The following is a 20,308-nucleotide window of genomic DNA, read 5'->3' on the forward strand; positions in this document are numbered from 1 at the left end:
TTTTTAAGTATATTCCCTTGTTTATAACTGATTAGCTTATTTCAGTTGATGGTAGATGAGACCTATGGTGGTGGATGAGACCCAGAATCTTCAGAGAGAACATTCTTTTGACAACATTGTTTTAATTGTCAAAGTCAGGTGGAAGACCATGTTCTGGAACTATTTTAATTGTTAAAATGTATCACCTAAGATAATGAATTCTTCCACAAATATTTTAGTCATAGTTTTTAAGTACCACGTATTCTAAGGTTATCAGAAAATATGTCTTAACAGAATGTTTTGCATACTGAATCATTTGTTTTTGAAAAGGAAAATTTACATTTGACTTACTCAGTTTTTAAAAAATTATTTTTATTTCTAGAGACACGGTCCTTTCTGCATCACCCAGGCTGAAGTGTAGTGGCGTGATCATAGCTCACTGCAGCCGCAAACTTCCCATCTTAAGTGATTCTTCTGCCTCAGTCTTCCAAAGTACTGGGATTAGAGGCATAGGCCATCATGCCCGGCCAAGTTAAAAAAATTTTTGATAGTTCACAAACCACTCACAAAAGAATGAAATTTCTCCAAGTGTTAAGAGAAAGCAAGCTATGAAATGCTATATTTGTAAGCTTAAAAGTAAATTAGTGTGTTTTCTTAAAAATATAAAACGAGATTAAAATGAATATAGTCATAGCTATGAGGGGCATTTAATTTATCTTCCGACTGGAGATACCTTTGAGAGTTAAAGGAGGAGCAATTAATTGTTATTCCAGGACAATAGATATAAATCGAGATTATACTAGGTGAACTGGGACATATGGTCATCTTTGTCATAGCTTAATTCAGGAAAAAAGGAGTTAGGGAAGTCTGAAGGTCTAACTCAAAGTTTGGTGCTTTTTAAGCAAGTTTAGGGAACTTGAGATGACCTGATTGGGACCCCTAAATCTACAGATGAGGAAAGCAAGCCTCAAGCAAGGGGGGCCTGATCCTTTCCCTGTTCCCTGTGTATTCCCTGTCTGTGGCAAAGCCCATTGCCTTGATTCTCTTCTCTTTACTTTCATGTTGAGAAGTAGTTTCTTTCTGCAGTTTATTTAATTTACTGGCAAAATGACGTATTTTTTTTTCAGCAATGTTTCAGCTAGATATTTGCTTTATGCATGTAATGTCAATGAAGTACTCATAAGTTTTCAAGAAATGACTGATATAAATCATATGTTCCACTACATAGTCTAAATATTTAGTATTTGGTCATCTATTTTAATATGTTCAAATTCTGTTAAACAAGACGTAGTCACTATGTGAAGAATAAAAATAGACAAAGTTACATTATGACTTCTTGCATATACAGTTTCCCTCTTGGTTTTGCGATTTTTTTAATTGAAGTTTTATTTGGCATAAATTATGAACATACATGATTGCAAAAGTAAAATAGTACTAGAAGCCTTATTTAAAAAACAAAACAATAAATTATCTGTCCCTTCCCTTCTCATTCTTAGTTTGTACTTCCCAGAAGTAACCAATTTCTAATTCTTTTGGCTGTTACATATATTGTGTACTTGTTTACAATAAGGTCTAAAACTGCCTACTAATGAAGCTTTGGCTCTCTTACCCATTCTTTATACTTATTGGAAGATAATAGGTGCTATGGAGGGAAAAGTCAGGGTAAGGAGACTGGGAAGAGGAGGCCATAATTTTAAATGTGGTGATCAGGCTAGGCTTTACTGATGTCTCCACTTCCATTCTATGTGTCATTTTGAAAATCTATTTGCTGTTAATTTAATGGGGTTTTAGGAAGGAACTGAAGGAAATTTATATATTGAGTGCAGTATGTTTAAATGGAAGTCCCACAGCACTTTTCAGTTGAGTTAACAAATAACGAATGACAATAACATGTTTACAGAGCATCTACTATATGCCAAGTATTGTTTTAGGAACTGAAGATATGGTAGAGAATAGGAATAATAAAAGCTGGCCCTCGTATAGTTTATGTTCTAGTGGGAGCAAATAATAACAGTAATAGTGCAGGATGTCAAGTAGTGGTAAGTACCGTGGAGAATAAAGCAAGGGGAGGGGATGTAAGGTGATGGTGAATTGGTACTGTCCCATAAACAGTGGTTTCTGATGTGATTACTTATGATCAGACACTTGAAAGAAAATAAGGGAATGAATCACAGGGACATCTAAGAGGAGCATTCCAGATAGAACAGCAGTTCGAAGGCCCTGAGCTCAGTATGTGTTTGGTGTATTTAGGACTAGGAGGCCAGTGTGGCTAGAGCAGAGTGGGGGAGGGGAGGGTGATAGGAATAGGATCAGATCATGCATGCCCTCACAGACTGCAGCAAAGACTTGGATTATGAGTTGGGGAGTCAGTTGCAATGAACTGAGATGTGGCTGACTGCAGGAGGAATAAGTAGTAGGAAGTGGGTCCAGGAGGTTGTTTTAGCCATGTTAAGTTTAAGATACTTTTCTAAAAATCCAAGTGGAGATGTACCAGCCTGGAATCCAGGGGCAGGCTCTGGCTGAAGATGTAATTGTTGGTGCCTTCTTAAAGGTTAAACAGAAATTTACTAGCTGTGTGAGAGGAGAAGTGCATTCTGGGTAAATGGAATAGAATAAAGAAAAAAGTACGAAAAAGCAAACCTGGTTCAGGAATTCTCCAGACTGGTGGTGTTGGCCCACAGGGTGTGTGATGGAGAATGGGTGAAGATGAAACTGAAAAGGCAAGCAGGGAGGCTATTGTGCAGGACTTTGTAGGACATGCTAAGGAATCTGGACTTTATTCTGCCATGATGGCTGCTCAACCATTTTTATGCCTCAGCATAACTGAGGGCTACAACATAACACCCATCACTCAACAAGCATGGCAGCGATTTTCATGGGATAGGAAATGTGTATAGGAGCAAAAGGGACATGGGTGAGGGGTGTTGATGATGCCACATATACCTGTGTGTGTGTGAAACTTTGAAAAATCCCTGAGATGGTTCTGATATGCCCCCCATATTCCATATGTTTACTCCCTGGGGCGAGGTGGGGCAGGGAGGGGGTACCCTCTACTTAGAAATCGCTGCAAGCAATGGCAAGCCATTAAAGAATTTTCTTTTTAAATAATCAGATTTGCATTTTAGAAAGGCAATTTTAGCTTCAGTGTAGAGGGTGGACCCAATGGGGAAGAGGTTAGGAGACCATTTCCATAGTCTGGGTAGAAGACAATTAGCTCCTTGAATAAGTCTGGAGAGGGAATGTTTAACTCCTAGCCCACAGGCAAAATGTGTGGCCAAAGGAATGAATATTTTGTGGAAGTATTGATCAGAAAGATAATGAGTCAAGGATCCCTAATGGTATATATGTCTGAGTCTTATTTAATATAAGAAGAGCATGGTTGCCTGCCATGGCTCTGCTCCAGTCACCCTGGCTATCCCTTAATAAGCCCAGGAAATTGTTCAAATATTTCTGCCATTTGTATTTTCAGCTTGCCTTGTTCAGGGACTTCACATAGAATGGTATAACTGGAGTACAGGGTGTGTATGTAGTGGCGGGTGATAGAAAATTAGACTGGAAAAGTAGACCAGGCTCCAGGGCAGGAGGGTCTCTTTTCCTCACTCCATTTAATTTAAAAAAGAAATAGTTTCAATTATATAAGCATTGTGATTAATGCAGGCAGTTGGAGTACTTTCTAAATCAGAAAAGTAAAAGTGCTGCTCCTTCTGCATATCTCTAGAAATTTGTTATGGGTAAGTCTTTATCAAAGAATGTCCCTATGATTTCAGTAGAATTTCTTAAGAAAAGAGCTTCTAAAAACAATCAGTCAGCCCAGCACATTCCAAATTAAATAATGAGAAGTGTGTTTAGTATTTATTTAGGAATTCTTTTCTGAACAAAAAAACGTTTTCAATGGTCTAGGCACTTCCTTTTTCTTCCAAAGAAATGGTAATAACAGGACACTAGAAGTACCTTTCTGTGTAAAGCGAACATCTTGTCAGTTTTCCTTACTTTGTACTTTTCAGTCTCTGCTGTTTACCATTTTTGTCCAGGATCAGAGACCTCCACTAAAATAAAAGTAATTTCTATTTATTGTCTCCTTGATAATCTTGATTTCTAAACTCCTTTACTCCTCTCTTGAAGGAATTTGTTTTACTGACAAAAGAATGGATCCAGGTCATTTAGTAGAGTTCTGAAGAGAATTCTTAGAGCACTCTATATATTCAAACCTCCGTATTTTTTGATACAAAAAGGACTGATGAAAGGGAAACGTGATTCTTTTGAAAGATTAATTCACAGAATTTTTTATCACAGTTGAAATATCAATTGCAATAACAACTGAAAACTGATTGCTATTACTGAACACTGCCCTTAGGTGGCTCACTCTTAGAAGACACAAAGTCACTGGACTACAATCCTTTAGGGCAGGGATTGTGCCTCTTGCTCGTTGTATATACATGGTTCTTACACAGTGCCTGGCATTCAAAAAATGCATTCAGAAAAATTTGGTATTCAAAAAATGCTTGATGAATTGACTGATTGACTGCCTGAATGAATAAATAAATTGGTGGATTAATGACTGGAGTACAGAAGACTGTGGTCCCAGAAGACCTTAACATTGAGCTTGCTGCAGACTGAATGTTTGCCTCCTCTCAAAATTAGTATGTTGAAACCTAATCCTTAATGTGATAGTATTAGGATGTGGGGCCTTTGGAAAGTGATTAGGTTATGAAGGTGGAGCCCTCATGAATGGGAGTAGTATCCTTATAAAAGATACCCCAGAGAGGTCCCTTGTCCCTTCCAACATGTGAGGCTACAGTGAAAAGATGGCCATCTGTAAACCAGGAAGTGAGTCCTCACCAGATACCACATCTGCTGTGCTTTGATCTTGGATTTCCCTGTCCCCAGAACTGTGGTATATAAATTTCTGTTGTTTGTAAGCCACCTAGTCTATGGTGTTTTTGTTATAGCAGCCTGAATGAGATAAGATAGAACATAGTTCTTATAATGAGCTAACATCACTAACCTCTCAGTTAGCTGTGAACTGTGGCCCTGAGAGATGCTCCAACTAGATCCTAGAGCTGTTTCAACACTGTCACCTCTGAGCTATGTGGAGGCCTAAAATTCAATCTCCAGGACAGGGTACATGTGAAAGACAGATGTTAACAAGGTAAGCAAGCAGCTGCTTATATGATTGCTAAACACAGGGTGGTCCCAAGTGGGATCGAGAGCCCAGATTCCAAAGCACAACTTAAAATAACACACCATTTGTGTGGGATGTTGTAAACCACCAGTAATCAGCAGACTATTGCTAAACTTCAGCCATTGCCCATAAGAATGCCTTGTGAGTTCATGACACTGTGCAATCGAGAAAGCATAGCCATGCCAGCAAAGCAGACTTCCTAGAGAACATAGGACAATGTGGTGTGGGTGTCAGGGGTGTGGGCAAGCAGTGTGGTTGGGAGGGCTGGTTATTCAGCTGGCTTTTCTGCCACACCTGCACACGTGGAGAGTCAACCATGGCACCTGTTGCCTAGTGCATGTTTTAAGAGTCTTATGGATGATGAGAGGACCTTCGTGAATTCACTACTGAAGATAGGTCATTTTTAATTAAAAAAATAATTTGGATGTCAGAGGAAGAAGTAGGGAATGAAAGAATATTTTATAATTCTGTAAAAGAAGTTTTGTTTCTTAAATGGTATCCAATGAGCCCACATGCAGGCTTATTTTATAAAATGTGCTAAAATTCATAAAAACATTGCCTAGTCCAAGTTTATGCCATTATTATGCTAAAGCTTACTAGATAGCAATGATAATAGCAGTCTTATTGAAGCCTAGCAAAGTTTGAAGAAATTTGTACGCATCTGCATACTGTAAGGAAGATAATAGCTACAGCCCCATCTTATAAATTAGGAAGCTAGGTTCAGAGAGGCTAAGAACTGTGACCAGAGACATACAGCCAACAGTAATTATGGATTAGAGCATAAAACTCAAAATAAAACAATGTTCTAAACTTGAATTTTAATATTTAGAGTGCTCAAAATGCTACATTATAATCATTAAAAATACTGAGTTATAAGCATAGTTACATCAAAACTATTAAACTTTCACCATAATTGTTTGCCTTTAATCTCATGACACTTAAGTGAACAAGCAAAAAAATTGTCAAAGTAGATTATCTTTGTTAAAGATAGACTACTGGGCCAGGTGATGTACCTCACACCTGTAATCCCATGCTTTGTGGGGCTGAGGTGGCAGATAGCTTAAGCCCAGGAATTCGAGACCAGCCTGGGCAACATGGTGAAACCCTGTCTCTTCTAAAAATACAAAAATTAGCTGGGTGTGGTGGTGCACGCCTGTAGTGCCAGCTGCTGTGGAGGCTGAGGTGGGAAGATTGCTTGAGTCCCAGGAGGCAGAGGTTGCAGTGAGCCAAGATCAGGCCTCTGCACTCCAGCCTGGGCACAGAGTCAGGTCCTATCTCAAAAAAAAAAAAAAAAAAAAAAAAAAAGGACTACTGAACATCCTCACATTTTAGAAATTACTATAACTATTTGTCATAGTTTAGGATCCTGCAGCACAGCCTACAGACATCATAAAATAATCAGTTGCAAAACCAGACTTCTGCTTTTTGTGTCTACTCTCATCTTGCACCCAAACTGTGAGTCACTTTGATTGAGCTTCATAAACATAAAAGCAAATTATTTACTAATATATTTATCTACAGTCTCCATCTCTTAATTTAGTATTGTTTCCTGGACTTTTAAGACTCTGTCATAAATGTTTGTGGTTTTTCAGGTGGTTGAAGTGAATGGAGTCATTGTAAAACGCTTTCAATCAGCTGACCAATGCTTTATATAACATAAACCTACTTTATCATCCTCTCCTAAAGAAGAGAAGATTTAGCTAGAATAATTATTAACAGAAGATGTGGAGATACAGAAGAAACTAGAAAATATTTCACAATCAATACATCTTTCAAGCAGTCAATCATTTGTCACTCATATTGCTTTTTTAAACCCAGCTTTACATGGAAGGAATAAATGGAACTCCAGTTTGGTTTTTCTTCTTTTTTTTTTTTTCTGTTAAGGCAGATTTAAAAATTTTTTTGGTTTACTTTTCATTGAATTTTGACAGTTCTTGGTCGAATGTATGTATGTGTGTTTTTTTTTTAAAGAGGTCATGCCTGTTTCTTTTTTTTAACGAACTAGAAGTATGTATTATAGAATGTTAGAATTGAAAGGGACCCCAAAGATGATCTAGTTCAGCCTTCCCATTTGACAGTTGAGGAAACACTTTGTTTGGCATTTCTTTACTTTAAGGAAAGTTGGGGCACTGCCAAAATCAACACTGCCTGCTTTGAGTTTTCACTGCTTGTCGGACAAACCCTAGGTTGGGGGATATATACAAACAGGGACTAAAACAAGCAACATCATGCCATCAGCCATCAATCTGATTGTTGTCTTATTCTTCCCCAAAATAATTTCAAGTCAACTATAGACACAAACACTTGAAATGTATTCATTTATTTATTAAATAAAAATGGCTGATATTTTGCTTACTAAAAATCTGATTATTTCTTTGGCTCCTAGTTAGATGAGCAAGTCAAATGTTAACAACCTGAGTACCATCGTCTATAACAAAACAGTGAATCAGCACCCTCTAGCACATTTTTGAGTCACTATTTTTTAAAAAAACCTTTTAAAAAATGTAACTGAAACTAAAATATTCTAAACACTGTGCTGGGTTTTTCATACTATCTCATTTTTAATTCTCATAAAATTGCACAACATAGCTTGAGACAGCTCTGTAAGTAGATAAAGATAATATACAATGTAGTGAGGTCTACTTCGTGTGTGGGAAGAGAGTTGTGGTCAGAGAGCAGCTGACTCTACTGAGGGAGGCAATGATGAATGAGAAGAGGCCCTGGATCCCTGGGAGCTCCCACCATAGTAGGAGAGACAGATCCCTGGAAAGGAATGTTGCAATAGGCATGTCAAGAACTATTGCACAGTTATTTCTTTTTAAATGGTGTGAGAGCAAAAAAATAGAAATGCTAACTCTGGGGGTTTTGAAGATGACTTGAATGAAGAAGTTACATCAGACTGAGTATTAAAGGAAGAGAGTAGTTTGCCAGGTGAAAAACAGAAATGTCATTCAAGGAAGCAAGAAAACCAAGTGAGAAGGCATGGTATTGAGGAAGACTGTGATGTGTATGCACAGGAAAAGTAAGGGGGTCAGTGGTGCTGGAAACCGGGGTGCATGGGATGAAGTGGGGTGGAGATGTGTGGAGCAAGTCTGGGACAAGCTTCTGTGCCAATGTAGGGATATGGAAGTTGTCCTCTGGAAAACTGGAAGTATTGGAGGTTTTCAGTTGGAAAATAATGTAATTGGATTGCTGTCTTTCTCTTGCCATAAAAATTAAGAAATATAATCCTTAATGAGGAAAAAATACTAAAACATTAAAACAGATATAGTGTATAAAGCATAATTGTAAACACCTCTGTAACATATAACATTGTGAAAACCCCTCATCTCCTCCCCAGTCATATGTCATGGAAGCCCCAAAAATGATAACCACTGTCCTGATTCTTAATCACTTCTTTGTTGTTCCTTAGTTTTTTCACTTATGTATACATACTCAGAAAAGACTGTCTATTTAGACTAGTTCTGAACTTTTTATAAATGGAATAATACTGAACATATTCTTTGTGTTTAAGTTTTATTGCTCAATGTTTTGTTTTAAAGATTCATCCTTGTTGATTGTTCCTGTAGTAATATTTATTTATTTACTTTGCTATATAGTATTTTCTTGTTTGACTATTTCACAGTTTATCTTGTCTGTTGTATATTTTTTCTTTGGTTTTTAAAATCATTCTTATGTTTATTTGATCAGTTTTTATGTTTATTACCAGTTCTTTTATACCAGCTTTTTAAAAATAGCAATTATGAACAATATGAGCTTTTGTACTCTGTATCCCGTTCACATGGTGCATATCAGTCTCTAGGGTATACTCAAATTCACTTTTTAAAAGATTTTATTTTTCTATGAGCAGTTTTAGGTTCATAGCAAAATTCAGAGAAGGGTATAGCGATTTCCCACATACCTCCTGCTCCCACACATTCATATCCTCCCCCATTATCAACACACCCCACCAGAGTGATATGTTTGTTGCAACTGATAAACCTACATTGACACATGATAATCACCCAAAGTCCACAGTTTATATTAGGGTTCACTCTTATGTACATTCTACATGTTTGGACAGATGTGTAATGACATTTGTCCACCATTATAGTATCCAGATTAGTTTCACTGCCCTGAAAATCCTCTAGGTTCTGCTTGTTGATTCCTCTTGCCCCACAACTTCTGGCAAACACTGATTATTTTACTGTCTTTAGAGTTTTGCCTTTTCCAGAATAGTTGTAATTATACAGTATGTAGCCTTTTCAGATTGGCTTCTTTCACTTAGTAATATGCATTTGTTTCTTTCATGTCTCTTCATGGCTTGATAGCTCATTTCTCTTTAGCATTGAATAATACTCCATTGTCTGGATGTGCGATAGTTTATTTACCATTTATCCATTCACCTACTGATGGACATCTTGGTTGCTTCTAACTTTTGGCAATTACAAGTAAAGCTGCTATAAACATCCATTTGCAAGTTTTTGTGTGGGCATAAGTTTTCAACTCAATTGAAATATCAATTGGTATCAATTGGATAGATACCAAAGAACATGATTGCTGGATCATACCGTAAGAGTATTTTAGTATTGTAAGAAACTGCCAAACTGCCTTCCAAAGTGGCTGCACCATTTTGCATCCCCACCAACAACAAATGACATATTCATTTTTCAGGAAGTTAACTCTGACAGGACTAAGTGGCATAAACTGCAGTGAGGTGATGTAATGAGAATGTGGACCACATTCAGTGAGGTTGGAGAGGAGAGGTCCACACTGAGGGGTGGACCTGAAGCAGACTTAAGCTGCACAAGAAATGGAGTGGCATCACCAGTGACCCTGAGTTTTCTAGCTTGAAAGATTAATATCCTTATCTGACATCAAAATTCAGGAAAACTAAGTTGTAACATAAGCTGAGCTCTATTTTATGTTTGAAATGATTGCTAAACAAATAAGTGAAGATATCTTCTAGGCAGTTAAAAATGCCCATGTAGAACTTAGGAAAGGGAGATGAATATTTGGAAATGTTAACACAGAGTTGGTTGTTGAAGCCATAGGAAAAGAGAATAATATCATTACCAACACTTTTGAGCATTTACTATGTGCCAGGCACTATTAGAAGAATGTTGTATGTTTCAACTCTTAATTTTCACAACAACCCAATGAGGCAGATAATATTATTTTCATATTACAGATAACTGAGGCACAGACAGATCTACTACCTTGCTTAAGGTCACATGTCTAGTCTGTGGTGGTGCCAAGAGGAGATTATTCAGAGTGTGTATGTGGAAAGTACCGAATTTTAGTGAGTACCAATATTAATGGTTGGGAGGAGGAGGGAGAGCCTATGAAGGAGGCTTGGATGAATAGTCAGGGAGTCTGGAGGAGAGCCAGAGAGTGTTATTAGCAGCCAAACTTAAATTACCTTAATCAGGTAAGTACTGCAGGTGCCTGGCACTACCAGAGGAGGTCAGGTATCATGCCAAAGTACAGTCACAGATCGTCAAGCTCTGAATCTACCTGTGAATGAAACTTATTCAAGATTGGTTCATTGCTTCCAAGAAAGGAGGTGAACTTTTTTTTTTTGAACTTTTAAAATAAATCTAAAAGTAAAATATAAAAAAAAATTCTTGCCCTTGTGTTGCTTTCTCAGCTAAAGTAAAAAGAAAAATCCCTCCCATAAATAATTCAGTTATGTGTGGGTATGGAAAGATAGTGGACAATGGGGAGTGGGGCTAGTGGCAAGGGAACTGTGCTGAGTAAACAAGACAAAAGCAGTTGAGCTGAGTGGGAAGGAGAACAGGAAGAAGTCTGGGACAGTCCCTGTTCTGCCCAGGCCTGCACCTCCACCATCCCCCACTGTGGCTTGGTGACTCTGATTAAAGTGGATGGGAGTAGGTGTCCAGGTGGCCCTTCAGCTGCACCTGGAACCTAACCCATGACCTTGTTTGTTCCTGGTGTTGCCTTGTTCCTCCGTGGATAAGCTACCTACTGTTTTCCACAGGGTTGGCAATTCAAGATTCCTTACATTATTCTGAGCTGTGTGATGTGCTCAGACCGGCATGGCCTGTGCAGAAGGGCTCACATTCTAAGCTGAATAAAATAGGAATGGTGCTGGCTCTGCAGTAAGAGAAGAGAAAATCTAAGCCTGCTTCTCATTCATTCATTCATCGATTCACTCACTGTTCCCACAAATATGTACTGAACACCTACGAAGTCCTAGGCACTATGCCAAGACCTGTGTAACTGAAAGAGGATTAAGTCAGGTGTTATCCATGCCCTCTTGGAATGTATAATCTAGTGGAGGAGATGAACAAAAATTAACAAGCAACAAATGAAAGATAAAACTGCTACATATAATAAGGAAAAAATGCAGCTAAGAAAGGTGAAGGGGTGGATGGGGAACTGTTTAGAAAGACTGGTCATAGAAGATGTGGTGGAGACTTCCTGTACTCGTCCATGTCAGGTTCTCTGCCTTTAAGGCATGGGAAAGAACCATACTTCCTCTTTCCATTGCAGTTAGGTGAAACCTTGTGGCTAGTTCTGAACAGATATTGGTATTTGAAGCAGGGTGCTTTATTAATTTAAAAACCCTAAAATATGTGGTATGGGCTTCGCAGTTCAGTGGTGAACAGCATAGAAATTGATAATGGAGGCTAGATAGATGACAATTCTTGTTATGTGGTGGTTGGTAAAGCCAACTTCTGTATTAACTTGGAGGAAGATTATGTAGCTAAAGAAAATATGACTCTAAGGGAAAGGATTGGAAAATAATGTGTCTACTGTGTGTTGGCAACTACTAGCTATTTTTTTAAAGGAATATAAAACTATTTATTAACCACTGTTCACCAGTATTTACAAAAAAGTAAACAATATACAGTTGAATAACATTCTGATTACTACAAAGTTGTTCTTCCTGGCTTTTGCTGAACCAGTAAAGCAAAGTGAAGATTGAGCCTACATGTAAGGAATGAGTTGGGGTAAAGAAAAAACATGCAGGTCAATAGGTTAGATTACAAAAGGTTGTTCACACTTTTGTAGCAGCAGGTCCTAAACTGCCAACATCTCTAACCCTCTGATTAGGTTTCTATGAGCCAAGTCTTACATATTCCATTCATCTTTACCTTTTAGTCAATGTAGCAACAGGGATTTCAACATTTTGTTAAGGAATGGCACACTAGGGAAATTTTTTAATGTTCATTTAATTTAGTTTTGTTTAGCTAGTTAAAACACACTAGCATTTGTCTAGTTTCCTCATCTGGATGAGGAAAACTGCCATGATGGCAGTGATAAAATTTTTCCTTTTAGGAATTTTGCAAATAAACCACTGCAATTATAGATGCTTTAAAATTATCCAATTTAAATTGTCCTATTTAGAATTACTTATTTCACTTGAAATGCATGGCTTCAGGAAAATTTTCAATTTAACTTGAAGTGATTATCTCTTATTTTGCTCGGAATAATGGCATCTCAGAAACATGGGCTTACCTGTGATTTTTTTGTTTGTGTGAATGCTCAAAAACAAACAAACAAAAAATTTACATATGCATTTTATGGATACACACACACAAAAAAAAACATGTAAAAAATCTAGAATGGTCCTTAGGCTTATGAGAACACAAGTTTTGATTGAGTAATGACTATGGACATTTCCCCCAACATTTAGAGAAGCTGTTCTTTAATGAAGAGGAAATAATATACCATGGTATCAAATGTTCTTTTCTGATAGAGGAAGCAACTATAGAAAACTTTTGTTTGTTCAAAGTAACCAGTGCTATGGATTCAAAAAACCCCCCAACAACTCTTCCAACGCTACTTTCAAAATGAACATATCAAACTTGATTTTCATTAGGATGTAGTTATTTCATCACACTAGTAAATCAAAATCCAAGACCCAAATTTTATATATATTATAAATATATATAAAAAAACAATGTGAACAATTATTGAGCTTCATCTTCTGGACAAGAATGCCAAGTTAGTCTCTCTTCATAAAAAGCAATTACAATTTGAGGACACTTCATACTTGCTTCTTTTGCCAGCACCAAGTCTGCCTCATCTGAATCTTTCCATTTCATGAGAAACATCAATTCTCCACTGCTGTCTGTGGCACCAATTATTCTTTCAGGATCAAGACCTCTGGCAAATCCTCTTGGTTTGTCAGCAGCATCTGTTTTCTTCTTTGATTTGCTGTCATCAGATTCACTGTCAGATATTTTCTTTTTTACCATCTTTTTGTTTGCCAGCTTTCTGAGAGCTAAGAAATGCTTCAATCAATTCTGGACAATCTAAATTTTCTTCAGGTTCCCAAGTATTGTCAGCATCTGTAAATCCCTTCCACTTCAGGGAATATTCCACTTTCCCATTCACTACACGTCAATCTAGTACTTTTTCCACCGCAAATTCTTCAGGCTCTGCCTCTTCAACTTTTTACTTTTCCCATTCTGTTTTTTTTCCCCATTTTTCACAATGTAGTTTTATTGGAGGCCATTTTTTATAGCAGACTTGAAGAGATATTATTCACCGCCTCCGAACTGCTCCGGGTCGCAGGTCTGCAGCATCTCCGGCCCTGCGCGCCTACCACTACTAGCTATTTTTTTTGACAAGGCTTTTTAAACTCAAGAAAAGAATTGGTTGCTTTGTTAACAAATATGAGAAGGAATGGAACTATTTCAGAAAATTGGGGCCTTGCAAAATTGCAAATTCTAACAGGCTTTAAACTCCAAATACTAAGTCAGAAATTGAGAAAGCCTTGAAAGATGAAGCCCATTAAAGCCTGTGGATAGGTAAAATTAAAAGTATGGTGTCTCCACCTATTGATAATGCCTTTCAATAGATTAAGGAATTTCAGGGCAGATAAAATTAAGGTATTCAATTGGATAAATACACATGGCAAAGATCAAATTAAAGTTGTGGCTTTTCCACAGAAAATCATAGACTCATGTATATGCAGGATACCAGTAATGGCAAGAGAGAGATAAAGATAGAAAGACATGAAGAGCTAGATAGAGAGGGAGGAAGAGACAGAGGAAGGTAGGGTAGATAGGAGGACCAGGGAAAGAGGGACAGAGAGAGACAGAGAGGGAGAGAGAGAGAGACATGGAGGATGGGGCAAGAAAGCAAAATGATAGAGTATATCTGAGAACCATGTCTTGGAAAGAATGGTGGATATTGGCAAATACTGTTTACTGGAATCAAAGAAATAAGAAGCTTACTAAATTACCACTTGGCAAAAGCCATAAAAGTCCCTACCTTGAGTATACAGAAATGTTCCTTGATTTTCAGGATTCCACTCTCTGGAGCGTCTTCTGTTATCTTCCTTTGCCATGTACTAATGGGCATACATTCGTCTTGGGGACTGTGTAATTCTCTTGCGTGTCCTTCTTACGTAATGTCAGAAGACCATAGGTCTACTTGGGCTTGTGATTCCTTTGACTGTAAATCTCTCCCAAATTTTAGTAAGCTTCTTATCTCTTTGATTCCAGCAAGCTGTATTTGTCAATAGCCACAGTTCTGAGCTATATTTGTCAATAGCCACAGTTCTTTTCAATACATGATTCCATTCTTCTGCTTTCTTGAAAAGTAAATTTTCTGTTGTATACAAATGGATTGCATGAAATGTTCTTGCTTATTTTCCAATTAGTATGTCTTCCATGTCTTTTCATCCATACCAGCACATACAGATCTACCTCAATGGTATGGATCTACTTTGTATTCTATGCACCAATACTACATAACTTATTTAAATAGTACTCTACAACTTGACAATGTAGCAAGTTTCAAGTGATGCATTCTTTTTGGAAAGATCTTCCGTGACAGTTTATGCTCTCCACAGAGTTCATTTAAATTTCCGAGATTTTATAATAGTGTCATCTATAATTTGAAGAACTCAAAATTTTGTTTTATTGTTATTTTTATTTTCTTCATTCTTATTCTTTAATCTTGTTATTTATTATTGTTTTCTTTGGAAATTTATATCTTTGATCATATATCATAAATTAGTAAAGGAAATTTGAGTTCAGGAGAACTGGGATTGTGACGATAAGTGCCCATTGACAACAAAGCTCTATCACACATTATCACACATTGTGCTCTGCAGCTCTCATAAGAATGCAGACTAATGACATGACCCTGCTTGGAATATGACTGCTAGATTCTAATACAGCATTAATCTTGGCCCCAAGACCCTCCAAAGAGAGTAAAATCAAGTTAAGATTCAAATATCTTAGGTATCATGTGCAAGATGCAATGCTAGATGCCAAAATTAATAAGTTAATTTACAAAATCTGACACTCCTAATCCCAAAGGGAATATATTTCTGAATGTTAAAATTTGTGGATATATTCTGGATGTATATTGTGGATATATAAATTTGTAGCTACATATTGTGGCTCTCTCTCTCTTTCTATGTCTGTCTCTCTGTCTCTCTCTCCAACTCTCTCTCTCACCTCTGAAATAACAATTTGATTTGATGGGTGCTATGGTCTGAATGTTGGTGTCCCCCCAAAAATCCTATGTTGGAACTTAGTATTCAATACAATAGTATTAAGAGGTGAGGCCTGTTGAGAAGTGATTAAATCATGAGGGCTTCACTCTTGTGAATGGGATTAGTGCCCTTATAAAAGAGGTTGAAGGGAGGTGCCTTGTCTCTTCCACCATGTGAAGACACAGGAAAGTTGCCATCTATGAGGAATAGGCTCTTACCAGACACCAAATCCGCTAGCATCTTGATCTTGGACTTCTCAGCCTTCAGTACTGTGAGAAATAATTTTTTGTTTATAAATTACCCAGTCTAAGGTATTTTGTTATAGCAGACTGAAAGACTAAGACAATGAGAAAACATTGTTTCACCAAAATTGCTAATAGACACAGGTCGTAAAAAGCACAGAAGGAAAACTAACTAGGACCTTTAATAGCCTCAGCATATCAGATGATATTGATGATGGCGGTGACAACAACAATGGTAGCAACGATGATGTCAACAAAGACTTGGCCATATCTAGTTTCTCTAAGTTGTTAAATCAAGTTTATCCTAAAGCAGCCTCCTTACGTATCTTAAGTTCAGCCTAAAGGTTTCTCTGTAATGTAAGCAGACCGTAACCTACTGTTGTGCCAGTCAACAAGTTTTGGCCAATCAAAGGGGGTCAACTGTTCAAACTGTGTTCAAAGAAGGTAAATGCCAAGCTGTAACCAATCAGGCTGTTTCTATACCTCACTTCCATTTTCTGTACATCACTTTCCTATTTCTGTCTATAAATCTTCCACGGGATTCTCTCTGAGCCTACTCTGGCTCAAGAGGCTGCCAGATTCATGAATCATTCTTTGCTCAATTAAACTCTGTTAAATTTAATTTGGCTATGGTTTTTCTTTTAACAGAGTTAAAATATCTGCTGCAAGAACAAAAATTAGTGTGTTAATCAATAAGTACTTAAACTTTTGTGATAGGCTTAGGAAATTCACACTAAGAGAGGAATAAAAATCTTTAAAAGGCTTTTTTGAAATGTCATGGGATTGCCATTTAACAAATGACATCTCTCTGCCAAGGAAAGGGTCTGATCTTTCCCTCCTTCTGCTTTACACTTCCATTGGAAAAAACTTTTATAAACATTTAAAATATCTGAAGACAACAGCATGTTCCAGATTTTCAAATATGTTATCTAACATGAGCAATATATCCACAAATTTTAACATTCAGAAAGATATTCCCTTTAAGACTAGGAATGTCAGATTTTGTAAACTAACTTTTTAATTTGGCATCTGGCATTTCTTCTTGCATATGTTACCTAAGATATTTGAATATTAATTTGATTTTACTCTTTTTGGAGGGTCTTGGGGCCAAGATTAATGTTGTATTAGAATCTAGCAGTCATATTCCAAGCAGGGTCATGCCATTAGTCTGTATTCTTATGAGAGCTGCAGAGAACAATGTTTGAGAACTAGCACACATGAAGACAATTGCAAGACACTTTCAGATTCACAGTGTGTATGTGCATTTCCTTTCAAGAAGTTTCTTTTCCAAGAAATGTTCTGTGGTTTCTGAAACCCATTCCTGACATTGAAAATGATAGTGCTGAAAAACAAAGTACTACAGTTAAAGGAAACCAAAGGGAACCCATAACCATTGGCTTTACACCGTGATTAATGTGAGACTCTACTACTCATTTCTTTTTAGTTTTTATTTTTGATCTCTGAACTTTTTATTGGCCTCCTGCTCCTCAAAGGGTCCCCTACTTCTGCTGGCTTAATGTCTCAGAACTTTGGTGTCATTGGTCTCAGACATCACTTTGCCATCCACTATTGGGTGGGTGGTGTCTTTTGGATGGTTTGCATGGAGTTGCTGTTGTCCAGGGCATCACCAAGATTGAAGTCCTCGCCATCTTCCAGCAGGCTGTTGTAGGTGGCTATCTCAGCCTCCAGCTTGACCTTAATGTTAAGCAGGGCCTCATACTCCTGGGCCTGGTGCTGTCCCTCTGCCTGGGTCTGTGCCAGCTCTGACTCCAGGTGCAGCAGGATCCCATTGAGCTGTTCCATCTGCAGGGCATAGCAGGCCTCCACCTCCCTCAGGCTGCTTTCCAAGCGGCCTTCAGATTTCTCATGGAGTCCAGGTCGATCTCCAAGGAATGGATTGTACATCTCAGCTCTGTGAGCGTCATCTCAGCAGCTCCAACCTCGGTGGACTGAGTGGTGGCCACTGTGGTGCTCTCCTCAATCTGCTGAGACCAGTACTTGTCTAGCTCCTCTTAGTTCTTCCGAGCCAGCTCGTCATATTGGGCCCAGATATCTTCCATGATCTTGGCAAGGTGCTGAGATTTGGGGGCATCTACCTCCACGGTCAGCCCAGAGCTGGCAATCTGGGCTTGTAGGACTTTACTTCCTCTTCATGGTTCTTCATGAAGAGCAGCTGCTTTTTGAGAGCCTTGATCTCTGTCTCCAGCTGCAGCCGAGTGACATTGGTGTCATCAATGACCTTGTGGACCCCATGGATGTCGCTCTCCACAGACTGGCACATGGCCAGCTCTGTCTCATACTTGACACTGAAGTCATCAGCAGCAAAACAGGCATTGATTTGCAGAACGATGCAGGCATTGTCCACAGTATTTGTGAATATCTGAGCCCTCAGGTCCTGATGGTCATGAAGTAATGGCTCCAGTCTCTGGCCTGGGGTCCCTTCTTCCCCAGGTGCTCCCGGATTTTGCTCTCCAGCTTCCAGTTCTCGGTCTCCAGGCTCCTCACTCTGTCCAGGTAGGAGGCCAGACAGTCGTTCAGGCTTTGCATGGTCTCCTTCTCATTCTGGATGCCTGCTATCCCTGCCAGACCCCTGGCCATCCCTGCAGCCAGGCCCCCGGATCCCATGCCGCCCCAGAAGCTGGTGGAGCAGGACACAGAGATCCGGGAACCAGAGTCCCGGGTGCCTGCATAGACAGTGGCTGCACTGCTGACCAGCTGGGCGATGAAGCTGGGTGTCTGGACAGAGCCCAGGGAATGGTAGTTGGTGGAGAAGGTGGAGCAAGTGGTGAAGCTCATACTGTCCAGGGAGGAGAGCAAGAGGACAGGACTCAGGCTTTGCCAACGACGTTCTACTACTCATTTCTTAACAGCTGAAGCAAATCACAGGCTTTCAAAAGTGTAAAGACATTTAAAATATTATTTAGTCTACCTCTCCACACCATTAGGGTGTTAGTCAATTTCCACTAAGGGCTGAACTTCTGAGCAATATCCTCTCAGAACAGACCTGGGTATGGAGGGCTGGGAATCTTCAATAGACCCAGAGCTAGAACCAGTCAATCCAGTGGTGGTGGGAGTGGATGGCAGGGTACTAGACTCAAGACCAAGTGCTGGGGAAACATTCAGGCTGGCAGGCAAAACCTGGACTCTCAATTATAGAAACCTGTACCAAGTTCTGAATGATCATTGCATCTGGGAGATTTGGGTTTGGGAGAGCACAGAAGTAGCAAACCCAGGAGGTGGTGTTTAGAGACACAAGCTGACAAGACAATATGTCAGGATGCAGCTCAGTCTGTGATAAGTTTCAGAGGCAGAATTGCAGACTACATATTCTGGTCTGTGAAGCACCTAAACCTGACCTTCCACTTGCAGCTTTGGCCTCATGATGTGCCAACTTGCCTGTCATTCTCAATGCTCCCATCACTCTGGCCTTCTTTCTAACCAAGCTCCTTTGTACTCCAGACTCATTCAGATTAAATGTCAGTTTCTCATAGAGGCTCTTTCAGGACACTCTCTAATTCCAATTTATCCTGTGCATAATCTTTAGGACCTCTCCTCTCCATTTCCTATATCATCTCTACTATAAGTTCAAAGACGGCAGGATACCTGTGTCTTCTTCCTTGTTGTATCCAGCAATACCAGGCACTTTTGATAGGTACTTGACATATTCTGAGTATTTATTAAACATTTAAATGAATGACTGAATGAACAAATGAACTAATTAATAACTGGTTAACGAATTAATCTAGTTGGGGAAGGGGGCTGATAGATAAAAGTTTCTGTAAGTAAACATATTTCAAACAAATCCTTGACTAAATAACAGAAGCCAGGGAAGAGAAGGTGATGGACTTCATTAGAGTCTTAAAAAATGAAGGGAATGAAAACAGACCATAGGAATGAGGTGAAGGAGGAGATGGTGCTGATTAGATTGTGCCTCAGTGGATGATAAACTATTACAGCACAGTGGTAAAACCCTGGTATGGCTATCAGCAGGTAACCAGGAAAATGCCAGCCATCCCTCTTGGTTTGAGAGATGTGGGAGAATAAATTAATCTCACTCAAGAAGACAGAAGGATGCATTTTTATTAGGTTTCGGTTAGGGGAGATTTGGATAAAGCCATCTGCACAAAGGTTGTGGATATAGTGATGTTTCTGCATGATGGAATATGGGAAAGGGTGGAGGAGAGAGGACACATCTTAGAGTATTATGGTAGAGGTGAAGAAGAGTCCAGCAGTAAGAGGAGAGTTACTCAAGGCACAAGGGAAGAAATTTATCTTGGGAGATGACAAATTACAAAGATAACAGTCAGAGCAGAAGTGATTCGCTTCAAACACGCAACTTTGCTGCAAGTTGACAGGAAGCCTAGCAGTATCTCGTCTAATCTCAGAGAAGAGGGCCCCAACTTTCCTGCATGACCATGAAGACCCTCATCTGGGGTTGGCCTC

At 38.8% G+C, this 20,308-nt stretch overlaps 2 pseudogenes; both read right to left on the minus strand.

The window, feature by feature from the left end:
- Window positions 1–13,078: 13,078 nt before the first annotated feature.
- LOC100981614 (chromobox protein homolog 3-like) lies at window positions 13,079–13,643 on the minus strand (annotated as a pseudogene).
- Window positions 13,644–17,378: 3,735 nt separating this feature from the next.
- LOC100995023 (keratin, type I cytoskeletal 18-like) lies at window positions 17,379–18,691 on the minus strand (annotated as a pseudogene).
- Between the last annotated feature and the right edge of the window lie 1,617 nt (window positions 18,692–20,308).

This window comes from Pan paniscus, chromosome 5 (assembly GCF_029289425.2).
Source record: "Pan paniscus chromosome 5, NHGRI_mPanPan1-v2.0_pri, whole genome shotgun sequence".
NCBI lineage: Eukaryota > Metazoa > Chordata > Mammalia > Primates > Hominidae > Pan > Pan paniscus.